Source organism: Canis aureus, chromosome 3 (genome assembly GCF_053574225.1).
Source record: "Canis aureus isolate CA01 chromosome 3, VMU_Caureus_v.1.0, whole genome shotgun sequence".
Taxonomy (NCBI): Eukaryota; Metazoa; Chordata; class Mammalia; order Carnivora; family Canidae; genus Canis; species Canis aureus.
The window spans coordinates 40,260,383-40,273,322 of record NC_135613.1 but is presented as its reverse complement, the minus strand read 5'-3'; the positions used below and the strand labels follow the sequence as shown (position 1 = coordinate 40,273,322).

Below are 12,940 nucleotides of genomic sequence, written 5' to 3'. Positions count from 1 at the left end.
AAAAGCACATGCCAAACTGCACCATCGACAACTCTGTGGGAAATCTGAGTTTCTAGCCAATAAGCAATGAAATTCTTCTGGGATATTATAAATATGAGGGCCAAATCCTTATCTCTTCCTTGCATTCCAAATACTGCTATCAAATCAGCCAAATGAATTTAAGGTAGAACTATCACTGAAGTGGAAATTCAAAATTCATCAATTTGATTAAAAGCCAGCAATTTACTGCTTCCTCTTATTCAATTAAACATATACACACACATACTCCTTTCAAGTTTTTAAACAGTGTTGACATACAGGAAATTTCACTTTACATTTTACTATTGGTATTGTTATTATTATGCAAAGCAATTGATTTACATCACATCTTATTCTACTTCAACTTAATTTTTGGAAAGCAACAAAACAAGCAAAAGATTAACATCAGCCGTTTCAGGCTTCAGACAACACTGCTGCAAGCTGGAAAATACAGATACTAGAATTTACACCCTCTAGTTGTAAGCCCATTAACTAGTTTGGACAGCAAATATGCATTCTGCATACAGCTACCCTTAAAAAAAAAATAAAGCTTGCTGCTAAAACAAACAAAAAATATTGTAGCCTCCTATATATTAGCATGAGCTCTTTGAAATAAAATACTACTGCTCAGTCATACTGCCCATAAAATTTGCTCTGCACCAAAAAATGCACTAAAATGTACCTTTAAGAGCAACAGAGAAAACTGAGGGCAAAATATATATTCTCAATTCTAGATCTCTTCCAAATCTATCTTAAACTAGCTTTAACTGGCACAAGTGAAGATTCCTTTAACTTGAGGAAGAGCTCCAAAGCCATGACCTAGGAGTTTACTAAGTAGTACTGGATCTTGCCTTAGGGACACAAATTTTTCATCCAGCTAAAATCTTCTATCAAATTAGTACAAATTTCTTGTTCAAATCAACTGTTAGGTACTGATTTCCCAGCCCTGGGTTTCCAATAGCACACTCTAGCTATGATTTTTCTCAAAAGATACCACTAAGTTTCATTTAAAACCCACCTCAGCACCCACACACAAAAGGACACACACACACAAAGCAAACTTAGTTTTAATTTTCTTTGTAAAATTAAAAACTGAAAGACATGTGAACTGTAGAGTTTAAAATGTAATTTCCAATCAATATGAGGAGAATAAGAATCCACCTGTGGACAAATAAAGCAAAATCTATCCAAGAAGATCAAGTTTCTGTTACAGAAAAAATTCATTTACTCTATAAGAAAAACCAGGCTCATTAAAAACTGTTAAATATAGTATTTCACGTAATTCTTTTTGACTACTATACAACTTGGTTAATAAAAACAAACTGAATTTCTAGTCTCTAAAATTTTATAAAGTAACATTTAAAACAGATATTTCTTATGGTTCTAAATAATATCTACTGTTAATTATGGGTAAGTTTTCACTAAATCTCACAGAAATGTCAAATTATAGGACATTCACAAAAATAAGTCTCACCTTTGAATAGGTGAAAACTGTCAGAGGATAAAAATTCATAAAGCTGATGCAAAAGCAAAATGTTTACTTGTTAAAAAACAATTTAAATAGAGATAGTATGGATAAGGTCATAAATTGTATTTTTAAATTTTTTAACTTTTAAGGGGAAAATACAACCAAAAATAAGAAAAGACAAACGTACAGAGGCAAGTATGCAAGGAAGGCCACAGGTACAATATTGTTTTTGGGGGGTAAATTATGGATTAGACCTTAAAATACAAAGGATTCAAGAAAATTAAAGTTTAAGTGAAAATCCTTTGGGTTGCATTTCATATACAAGTTGGCACATACTGGTCATTTTTTTATGTAGCTGAGGTAATATTAACTAACAGGGGAAGATAATCATGACTGCATAAGACCCTGTGATCAGAGCAGTTTTGACAAAGTAACCTCTGCTGAACAAAATTAACACCCAATAAAACAAAACAGAAAAAGGAAATCTGTAAATGCATATCTAGCAGCCCAGTAATGCCCATATTGCAGACTAAATAAGAATTAATGGCAAATACTTCAGTATAGATTCCTAGCTATCATTATCTTAAATGTGGCAGCTACAGTCAGAGGAACATATGTGACGAGCAGTGGTGCTAGAAGGAAGCAGGGGTCTACAGAATTGATTTCTCAGAGGGCTACGGAAAAAGAGCCAAGATTTTTAAAAGAGGAAATTGATAGGAACTTGTTATGGATTCTATGCTGTCCTTGCTTAGGTATCTTTGGAACTGAAAGGAGCTCTATACAGTCAGAGTATCTGGATTTAATCCAGATACACTCATTAAACAGTTTTAAGAACCCTAGAAATTAAAAGCTATGAGCAACTTGTCAATAAGAGGCCAGGAACAGGGCATTTTTAATTAAAAAAAGAAGTGATCAGCATGGTGTAGAAGAAAGGGCACTGAACTCAGATCTGCTTCTCCAGTTCTGCCACTAACCACACAGAACTTGAACACAGTTCTGCTTCACTTACCAAAAAATTGTGGAGCCGAGGCCACTGCATGTCCTTCTAGCTCTAAAACTCTTTATCTCAATGACCTAATCTCTACCTTGACTACCTTACTAGGTTTCTGTGAGAATAAGTGTGTGTAGAAATTATTAATTTTTTTTAATATGGGAATTATCAGGATGACCTAAAGTTGACATGAGTAAGGCAGGGAGGAGTGCTTCAGCTGCCAAAAGATGGACCAAAAGGTGATACTTGGGCTACTGATGTTGTCAGGAAAAGAAAGGACATTCTATCCATTCAGAAAGAAAGCTGACAGCAATCTAAGACATGGTCTCTTTAGGTGGACACATTTTAAAATTCTAGAATGTACCAAAAGGCAGTGTTGTCCACCAGCGACTTTGGGCCAAGTGTGCTAAGCACTTTACATGACTGATTTCACCAATCCTCACAGCACTCTCATGAGGTATGTGCTATTTCACCATTTTAATAGATTGGGGGGGGGGGCGGGGAATGACACTTAAAATGCTTAAGGTAAAGTCATCTAGCTAATATGGATTTGAACCCAGGTCTGACTGACACTAAATTATCTTGTTAATCAAATTATCAAATGATTTAATTATCAAATCAAATCAATCTTGTTAATCTTAACTACCACATTATACTAATGCTGCTCCTCTCTGCAAAAGCACTTCCCCTATTTTAATTAAATTCATCAGGCCAATCAGTTAATTGGGTCAAAAGTTAAGTTGACTTTGGATGTATATAGACAAAGTCCTGAATAAAAATGTAGTAAGTCTAAGGAGACATACTCCTAAGAATCTGCACAAGAATCATAAGTCCTCTTATAGTAGGATGCTTGCCTTTTGGTATTTCTATTAAAGGCAATAAAAACATTAAAGGGGTGGGATTTTTAAAGGGAAAGGCAGGCAGATGATGAAATAAATACATTAGCCATCAGAACGTGTTCCTGGGATACAGTGGGTTTATAGCTTGTCCAGTAAATCTATCACCTTGTATATCATCTTTGGTAGAACTAAAATACAAATGACTTTGGATGACGATCCTTCATCATCTCTTTTCCACCACATTAGCAAAGAAAACATTCACAGAATAGCATTGGAAAGCCCCTACTACATTGTTTTCAATAGAGAAAGAAGTAATTTTGGCTATATATTAGAAGCCACTTATTTGCCATAGCTAATTCAGAAGCTACTCCATCTTTCTTTGGATGGGGAGGAGAGAGGGTCATGGAGGAGACAAAAGGACACCAGAGTAAGTTATCACTTGATGTAACTCTAAGAGACTCAGCAAAAGTTGGAAATGAAAAAGACTCTTCTCATAGCACTCAGTGATCAAAAGAGAAACACTGGAAGTCCCAGAAAGCTTCTTTTCTTAAGCTTTTCTGCTCAATTTTATACTGAACTATTTTGAATAGCAGAGATTAAAATTTTCATAAACACATGAACATTTTATAAATTGGTCCAAACTAAATACATGGTCACCTGCCAACTTTGGTAGGTTTTACAGGCACATTCAATGATAATAGCCATGTTTTTTCCCATATCAGAGAATTCTGACAGTGCCTGCCAGTTTTGAACTCTACTCTAGGCTAATCTGGAAAATTCCTAAAAGAAGATTTTAAGAATCTGAGTATAAAAGCTTTCAAGAGTGAGAAACAGAAATGTTAAAATCCAGGTTAAGACCAGGTATGTGGTCAAAAGCCAGGATCCATGATGAAAATGGCCAACACCTCCTTGGAATACCAAATGAGACATATCACCATGGATGATTTATGGAATTTCCTCTTTAGATCAGAAATACTTCCAAAACCACCTCCCACTTGGTGCTTTAGCACTTCCAGTAAATGAAGTCAAAAGTGAAAATATACACAAATCCCTCCTTATTTTGACATTTCAAACCTCAATAAAGGCTCGGTTCCACATGCTGGCTTAAAATTAGACAAAGTTTAGTAGAATAAAGAAAGAGAAGGAAGTTTTTGTTGGGTTATTTTTAATGCGCTTCAAAGCTTGTTCAGCCCTTTTTCTATAAATTTTAAGACACAGTGTAGAAAGAGGAAACGGGTCCCTGAAGGGACAAACTAAATTCCAAACCCACATGCTCAACAGGGTGTTATCATTACATACCATCTAAAAGAAAATTAATAGCTTCCTGATGATTTACCAATATTTGTGAACCAAGATAGCTATTGGGTTTGATCAGTGCCATCACCTCCATCATTTTGTGATGGAGGGGAGGAGGAGGGAGAGAGAGAGGAAGAGAGAGAGATGGGAGGAAGGGCAGTTGGGAGGAGAGGGGAAAGAAGGGAGAAAAACTCACTGATTGGTTTAAAAGTCATTAAGTTAAGTAGGGATCAGAATCCAGAAGGATGCACCTCACAGAGTTTTCCCAAACACAGCTACTGTCTACACACCAGAAGCTGATGGAATCAAAAACCTTCATTCAGTACGATCTCCTGCCTAATTGAATTGCTACATGTAATGGGAGGAAGCTGTTTCTCAGAACCTAAATAAGTGGTGCCGGGAAAAGGAGGAGACCAGTGAGGCAGGCTGGAGACAAACAGAATTGGTAGAACAGGCACCCAGATTCTCCAGAAAGCAAATCCTGTTTAGCCCTTATCCATCCAGGTCACGATGAAGCCTGTATCGTAGCAACTTGCGCCTTTAAATACTACTATTCACTTGGTCATTAGTTTCTCTTGGTGCCTTTCATTTGCCTGTATTTTTGATAGCCAAATCCTTAAATGAAAGCAGAGGCTATGAGAATGTTGTCAAATTTCAATAATGCTCAAGGGCGGGGGAGGGGGGCATTGCCAATCTCCTAATGGTTTGGTCTTACATTCTTTCTGGAGTTACCCAGTAACAGATTAATGTAGCTAAGCATTGTAACATTGAGTACTAAGAAAACATGCCTGAAATTTACAAGTAGGCCCCAAATGCTAGTTTAAAAAAAAAAAAAAAAAGGCAACAAAAACCCACTTCCCGCATTTTCACTGCCATGTTTCTTTATTTATTTATCTTTAATTTATTGTGGTGTCAAAACCCATGTCTGGTCTTGGAAGAATTTTGGCACAAAGTTGGCTTTTTATAGTACCAGACCATTAAAACTACAAAACCTCAATTAAAAAAGTGCCAGAAGAGTTTGGTGTTCAGTACCAAAAATGATAGAAAGCCTGCAGATGGGGAAGGAAAGAAAAGGAGCTACTCTTGCAAGAAATCCAAGTCTAAGTCATGTAACTAAAATCCGTGGTGCTGGAGTAACCAAATATAGTCTATGCTTTAATATACTATCCAAGTCATATTCCTAGGTCCTGATTTTGCACATATTCTAAACCCAAACTTTATAATTCTCTGAAGGTCAGAAAATGTTTTATTTGTTTGTTTTGGTGAATGCCCCAAGTCTGACCCAGTCAGTTATATAAATGATAAAATTTGCAACAAATCCTGAGACTGATTAGCTACCACTCTGCCTCACTTATGTCTGATTAAAGGCAAATCATTCTCGTGATGCAACCATAAAAATGGGATAAGGTATGTGGGTCCATTTTACAAGCAAAAGACCGGAAGTCATGAACTTGGATCTTTAAATTGCACCTCTGACAGCAATCCTACCCAGGAAAAATGATCTAGCCTCCAGGAGTGACTCCACGTGCTACTTCATGCCTGGCCCAATACTGGTAGCACAGAAATAAGAAATATCTGGCCAACGAAGGAATTCACCAACCGCATGGTGCTGGAGAATTAATTAGTCCAAAGTACTGCAAAGATGGAATGATTCTGAGTGGAGACAGTGTCGTGGGGTGATTTAGGTCGGTGGCCTCTGGAGTCCCCTAGCTGGTGCCAATGTCCTGGTCAGAAAAACAGGAGGAATAACACTACCTCACTCAGAGAGTACTGTGAGGATTAAATAAGATAAGGGACATAGAGATTGAGAACACTGCCTGCTTGCCTACACAGCAGCATTCAATAAATGCTCTTAATATTATTAAAATTCAATAGCATTATCATCAGGAATAGCAATATGTGACATTTTCCCTTATCCTAAAACTAAATATGAACGAGACTTCCCCCAAACCCAGATGTGGTCCAAACCCAATCAATCCATCAGCAAGTGGTTAATGCCTGCCCATGAGTCAACATCCCAGCACTCCTGCCAGCCAGATCTCCTTATAGGTAAGAAGACAAGGGAAGTCTCTTTTAATATAATCAAATCATTCTATATGAGAAAACTGGTAGTGAACTTCCTGATTTAGATATATGGTACTTATTTGAAAACTGGGGAAGCGACCTATGGCATATATTTGAACCACATTTTAGAACCTTCTCACTATACCTGTCCTCTAGTTCTGAAGTCATGTGCTACCTAAGCAGAGGGCAGAAAGAAATGCAGAAACCCAAGAGCTGTTGCCCGAAGACCAGGCCCCACACCGCTAATGTTCAGGACTCCTGGCCTTGTCTACCTTGGTTTCCAAATCTGCCTCCTTTCCATTAGCACACCCTTGCCCTGCTTTTCTTCTGGTCACAGAAGACTACTCACCTTTTCTACCACCTCATCGTGCCTACACTAGCCGACTCAAGGGCTTTTAAGTGATCACAGGTGATCTATTTGGCTCCTTACTAGCTTGATTGTGTGACCAGCCATGATCCCCTCAAATTTTGGAAAGGCACCAAACTGGCTATTTTTACCTATATTATATGTCATCTTCACAATGAGCCTATTAATGAGCCTGTTATGCAGGTATTATTATCCTTATTTTATAGACAAGGAAACATTTATTGTACCTAAAAAACTTGCCCCCAGGTAGAATCAGACCTACAGGGCTTTGAACACAAGCTCAGGCACCAATTACTATGACACCTCAACTGACTTATTTAACTTGAAAAACCCCAACTAGGTATGGCCTGGTAACAACAATGAATAGAAAAATTATGACTAAAACTGACCCAAGCTGTGAAAGAAGGAAATTTTTAGGTACAGTGAATGATTATCTGGAGCAGATTTCTATCCATCGTAAATGCCTCCAGAAGATTACAAAATGCACTGAAAGAGCAGTGACAACAACAGCACAGAGTTCAATAATTTGCCCAAAAATCAAATAGCTGCCAAGTGATCAGCCCAGGATTTGAACCCACATTTTGAAATTATCCTGTTTCAGACACAAGAGTAAATGCACTATGCAATGAGGAAAACAAATTTTTCAAGCTAAAAGTGAAAGAAAGAAAGAAAGAAAGAAAGAAAGAAAGAAAGAAAGAAAGAAAGAAAGAAAGAAAAGGAAAGGAAAGGAAAGGAAAGGAAAGGAAAGGAAAGGAAAGGAAAGGAAAGGAAAGGAAAGGAAAGGAAAGGAAAGGAAAAAAAGAAAAGAAAAGAAAAGAAAAGAAAAGAAAAGAAAAGAAAAGAAAAGAAAAGAAAAGAAAGAAAAGAAAAGAAAAAAGACAACTCTAGTATTTTGTTCTTAGCTCCCAGTTTATATCTTGCTAAGCAGTACACCACACAATGGTCACTTTTGTTCAGCTCAGCAGGGCTATTTGTATGTTGTAACTCTCAGTGCTTTGGGGGACTGTGCTCTTCCTTCTCTGCAATCTAAAGATGGGCATATAAGAAAACTTCCAGGATAAGCTAACTCTGTTTCAGTTAAACAACTAGCTACGCCAGGCCCACCACCTCTGGGAACACAGACCCCCATCTCCACCAGGAAAGCAAAGTAAGAGAGGCTCCTTTCTTAGCCTCCTCTTTGCAGGACTGCCTTGTCCCAAACACAGAGAGAGAGAAGGAAGGGGGGCGCACACCCCTCTCACAGACACCCACTTCGACAAAAGGAAAATAGAAGTTGGGCTATGGTGAGGTTGCCCTGGTTTTTAGCAGGCACAGAACACTAGCTTTCTGAAACAGGGGCATCTTTTTTTTTTTTTTTTTTTTTAATAAATTCAACCTGCTAATATACAGTACATCATGAGTTTCAGATATAGTGTTCAATAATTCATCAGTTGTATATAACCGCCAGTGCTCATCACATCATGTGCCCTCCTTAATGCCCATCACCCAGTTACCCCATCCCTCCAACTCCCCTCCAGCAACCCTCAGTTGGTTCCCCAGAGTTAATAGTCTCTCATGGTTTGTCTCCCTCTCTGGTTTCTTTCCATTCAGTTTCCCCTCCTTCCCTCATGGGTTGAAACAGGGGCATCTAGACAGTTCGAAAACTCTTGAAGGAGGAGAAACATTAGATGCCTTTTTAAAAATGTGCACCAGACAAACAAGAAACAGAGGCAAGCTGTGGGCAATCAGTACTTCCCTACTCCTGGAGATAAGCAAAGTCATTGAGGATAGGCCAGCCTGTGGTACCAAGTCTGTGAGGGGAAGGAACAGATCTTTCTGAGACTGTTCTCTGACACTGCTGAGGGAGTGGGTGGCAATATTGAGTCTAAACCGAGCGCGTCTCCATACCACCGCCACAGCTCCTTACACTTCCCCAGGAAAACAAACTGCCTCACAGATGCATCGATTTCTGAGTTGAAATATAAAACGGGAAGAGTAATTTTTAAATACTAAGGCAGCTCTGGCAGTTGGGAGAGGCAGCTGAGGGACGATGCTAGCAACCTGGGTAGCATGCCATTTCAACTGCCGGGAACTTGCTCTCTTTGGAGGCAGATATCCCAGTATGGAGGTTAACAGGAGCAGAGAGGCTGGGGGGGGGGGGGGGGCGTGCACAAGGGACCTCAGATCTCATTTCAATATGGCTAAATAATAATAATAATAATAATACTTAGGGGGAACATTTGGTAAATGTGTACCATATGCCAAGCAATATGCTAAGCACTTCACCTGAATTATCTCATTGAAGCTCATAATCACCCCCACAAGGTAGGTGGACATTTTACCAGTAAAGCAACAAGGCTAACAGGGTGAAACCGGCTCTTTGAGGAATCCTGTTGGAGCTTCCATACATTCTGAACGCCAAAGTGGGGAGCCCTCCTGAAATGCCCGAGTACCCAAGTAGAGGTGGCACGCACGTTCTCGCAACAAAAACGTATGAGATCCCAGGACTGGGATTTAACAGCTGTGTGACCTTGGGCATGCCACTTAACCTCTCTTTGGCTCAGTTTCCTTCCCTGTAAAATGGGGATGACGATAGTAGCCCTGCTTCACAGGGTGGCCGAGAGGATTAAATGAGGTAGTATATGTAAAACACTCGGAGTCTTGTGTATTAGTAGAAGAATTAGGTGGGCAAAGGCTACTATATTTTATTATTGTCTCTAAGGGACGTATTTTACCTAAGGGGCTCCTTAATCTGGCTCACATGCTCCTTCCCCCAAAGCACCTTTGCTTGTCTACTGAGAGCTAGTTGCTCCCCCTTCTGTGTTGAATCCTCTGTTCACATATTGTTAGAGCTGTTGGCACCGTGTGTGTCACCTACAGTAGGTAATTTACACATATGTCTCCTCAGCTGACTGAGCTATTTAATGGCCAGGACTGTTTCCTACTACTTCCCCTGCCAGTACTGAGCCCACCACACTGCTACTAATTAACAGCAGCAGCAACAGCAATAGCAAGAGTTAACGTTTTGGTGACAAGAGTTTTACACGTGGTATCACATTTCATCATTACCATACCCCTATAATGTAGGCATCATCTGGAATCCTGTATTAGAGCTAAGGAAACTGAAGTGTAGGGGCCGAGGCACCTGCTTCAGTTCACACAGCTGGTCACGGTGGTGGGGCCAACGCTCCCATCCAGGCCCTCCAAAGATCCACAAGCTTTGTCCTCTCTAAACCAATGTGATCTACTGACTCTCAGTGGAGAACTGAAGGCATTGGTCTCACGAGGCATTTTATAATAAACTTTTTTTTTTTGAGTATACATAATAAAATACTGGATTCTTCAGTAAAATGAAGGTAAATGGAGTGTGCATCTTGGAGTGCCCTAACTTGCCCAACCATTCGTTCTCACTGTGCTTAGGTACAGTGCAAAAAGCAGAAAATGAGAGGGGTAAATAGGATTCCTGTCACTGTGGGACTGAAAACAGGTATAACATGAGTAATCAAATAGAAGTCAGCACGAACATTTCAGATTGCTAAAAGTGCCATGAAAAAATATATAAATACTAAGGCCAATCTTAGATAGAAGGCTGCTCCACAGATAGGTCATTTGAACGGGGGCCTGAAGGGTGGACCTAAAAGCTAGCCACAGGAGGAGCAGGGGTAAGTGCATTCTGAGCAGCCAACAAGGGGCAAAGAGGTTGCCAGGTTCCGACAACCAAAGGGAGACCAGTAAGGCACTAGGTTCTGCAGGCCATGGCAACAAGTTGGATTTTATCCTGAATCCATGGGAAACCATGAAAGGCTTTTAGGCAGAGGAACGATAAAAAATAACTTAGTTCTGGGCAGCTCAGGTGGCTCAGTGGTTGAGCACCTGCCTTTGGCCCAGGGCGTGATCCTGGAGACCTGGGTTCGAGTCCTGCATCAGGCTCCCTGCGTGGGGCCTGCTTCTCCCTCTGCCTCTCTTTCTCTCTGCGTCTCTCATGCATAAATAAATAAAATCTTAAAAAAAACAAAAAACCAAACAAACAAAAAAACGAACTTAGTTCTTTAGAGACCAGTATGGCTACCGTGCGAAGGAGTAAGAACAGAATAAGGGTGAGTACTCACGGATTACCCAAATTACCAAGTCTCAGCAAGGAGAGTGGTGTCTCAGACTAGAGATGGTTTCTTTTTTTTTGTTTTGTTTTCCCCTTTGGGCCAACAAATTGCCATAGAAACACAGGAGATGTGTTGTATGCTTATTGTACTTGTCTCTGCAAATTCAATTTGTAGTGTCTCTGGAGTTCAGAGAGCTCTGAACTCTTCTCCTCTATGGTCTTCGTAGGTGGAAAGCGAGATAGAGAAAAGCTCCCCTTACGTGCTAGCGCCGCTGTGCAGGTTGATTCAGAGCAGACTTCCCTCAAGAGGCAGATGTCGGGGTGGTGGGGTGGTGGGGTGGCAAAGGCATAAGGACACAGAGGAGTTTACAAAGGCTTGTGTTGCTCCTCCGAGGTCTGCCAAGACTCCGTATCTGAACTCTGCAGCTATCCTTCCATCTCGACGCCTGTCTCCAGGGCTTAAGTCTCACAGGGAACTGTCACACGAATACCCAGCAGTGGAGGTTGAGCACGACACACACACACAGAGTCTACAGGGTTAAAAGCATGTAAGTCGAATCAATTCAGAGAGGACTGTGGGTTCCCGCCGGGGGAGAAGTCCATAAAAGTAATTTCAAACTCCTGTTTTCAGTTCCTCCCCTTGTGCTTACGTGTCAAATCATACCTTCCTCTCTAGGTTGCATTTTGCCATTTTCCTCTCGTGTCCTCCCCAATGTGACAAGGCTTAAAAAAAAAAATTAAAAAATTAAAAATAAAAATCTTAAAAAATTAAAAAAATTTTTTTTAAATTTTAAAAAATTAAAAAAAAAAAAAAAGGCGGGGGGTTGGGGGTGGTGGGGGGGGGGCAGTATGAAGTTGCTCCGAGAGTTCCTGCTCTCTTCGAGCCCGGCTCCTATCACACAATAATGTGTTATTTTGTTGAATTTTGGCATCCATCTAGCTTGTTTGGTCAGAAGCCAAAAAATTAAGAGTGTGTCGGTCCACCAGTTTCTCAGCAGAGGAGCTCTCTTCTCACCCAGCGAGTGTGCTGTACCCTTGGCCTCTGGCCAAGCAGGGAAATCCATTTTACATAAAGAATGCACAAAGCTCAAGTGCTCAGAGACTTTTTTACCTACTAAAATAACTTTATGGACAAACGCCAGTCTGCTAGACACATTCTGCAGGCGCATTTGGCACGCCACCCAAGGTAAAGCGCTCGCGTGGAGGTAGCACGTCTTTTTAGAAACGAGGAAATGGCTGTGCGTGCCCTCGTGGCACGTCACGTGGCTTGGCACGGCCGGCGTGATTGGCTGCGGCCGGGTAAATACAGCCGCCATGTAAGGAGCGGAACGTCGCCCTTCGCCGGCTTCTTAAAATGGCGGCCTGAGTCCGCACCAGCTGAGAGACCCGCTCTCCGTTCCCCCCCTCCCCCCCCTCCTCCTCCTCCTCCTCCTCAAATGTGGTGGTTTTTTTTTTTTTTTTTTTCTTCTTCTTGGTTTTGTTTTTGTTTTTGTTTTTCAATAAACCTTACGGATTTGAGTAGAAACAGATTTCTCACAACTTGCTTTCTCCGGCTCAGTTTCACAGTTCGGGCATACACTCAGGCTCTGTCAAAAGCTTGACAATGTTCCAGGGAAAATATTAACTGTAAACTTTCCAAGAGGAATTAAAGGCGCAGGCCTGAAATGTTAGGAAGCCCTCCCTTTTTCTTTTTTTTTTTTTCTTTGTGTGTGTGTGTGTGTGTGTGTGTGTGTGTGTGCAAGCAGGGCCTACGTTTGCTGCCTCCATATGGTTGGCAGGCAGGGCAGCCCACGCAGCCCGAGCTCAGATGACCTCCAGG

General features: G+C 40.6%; 1 protein-coding gene across 10 annotated transcripts in view; it reads right to left on the bottom strand.

Moving 5' to 3' along the window:
- The window catches only part of NFIA (nuclear factor I A), a 373,107-nt gene that overhangs the window by 260,567 nt on the left and 99,600 nt on the right, over positions 1-12,940 (bottom strand). The window lies entirely within an intron of this gene.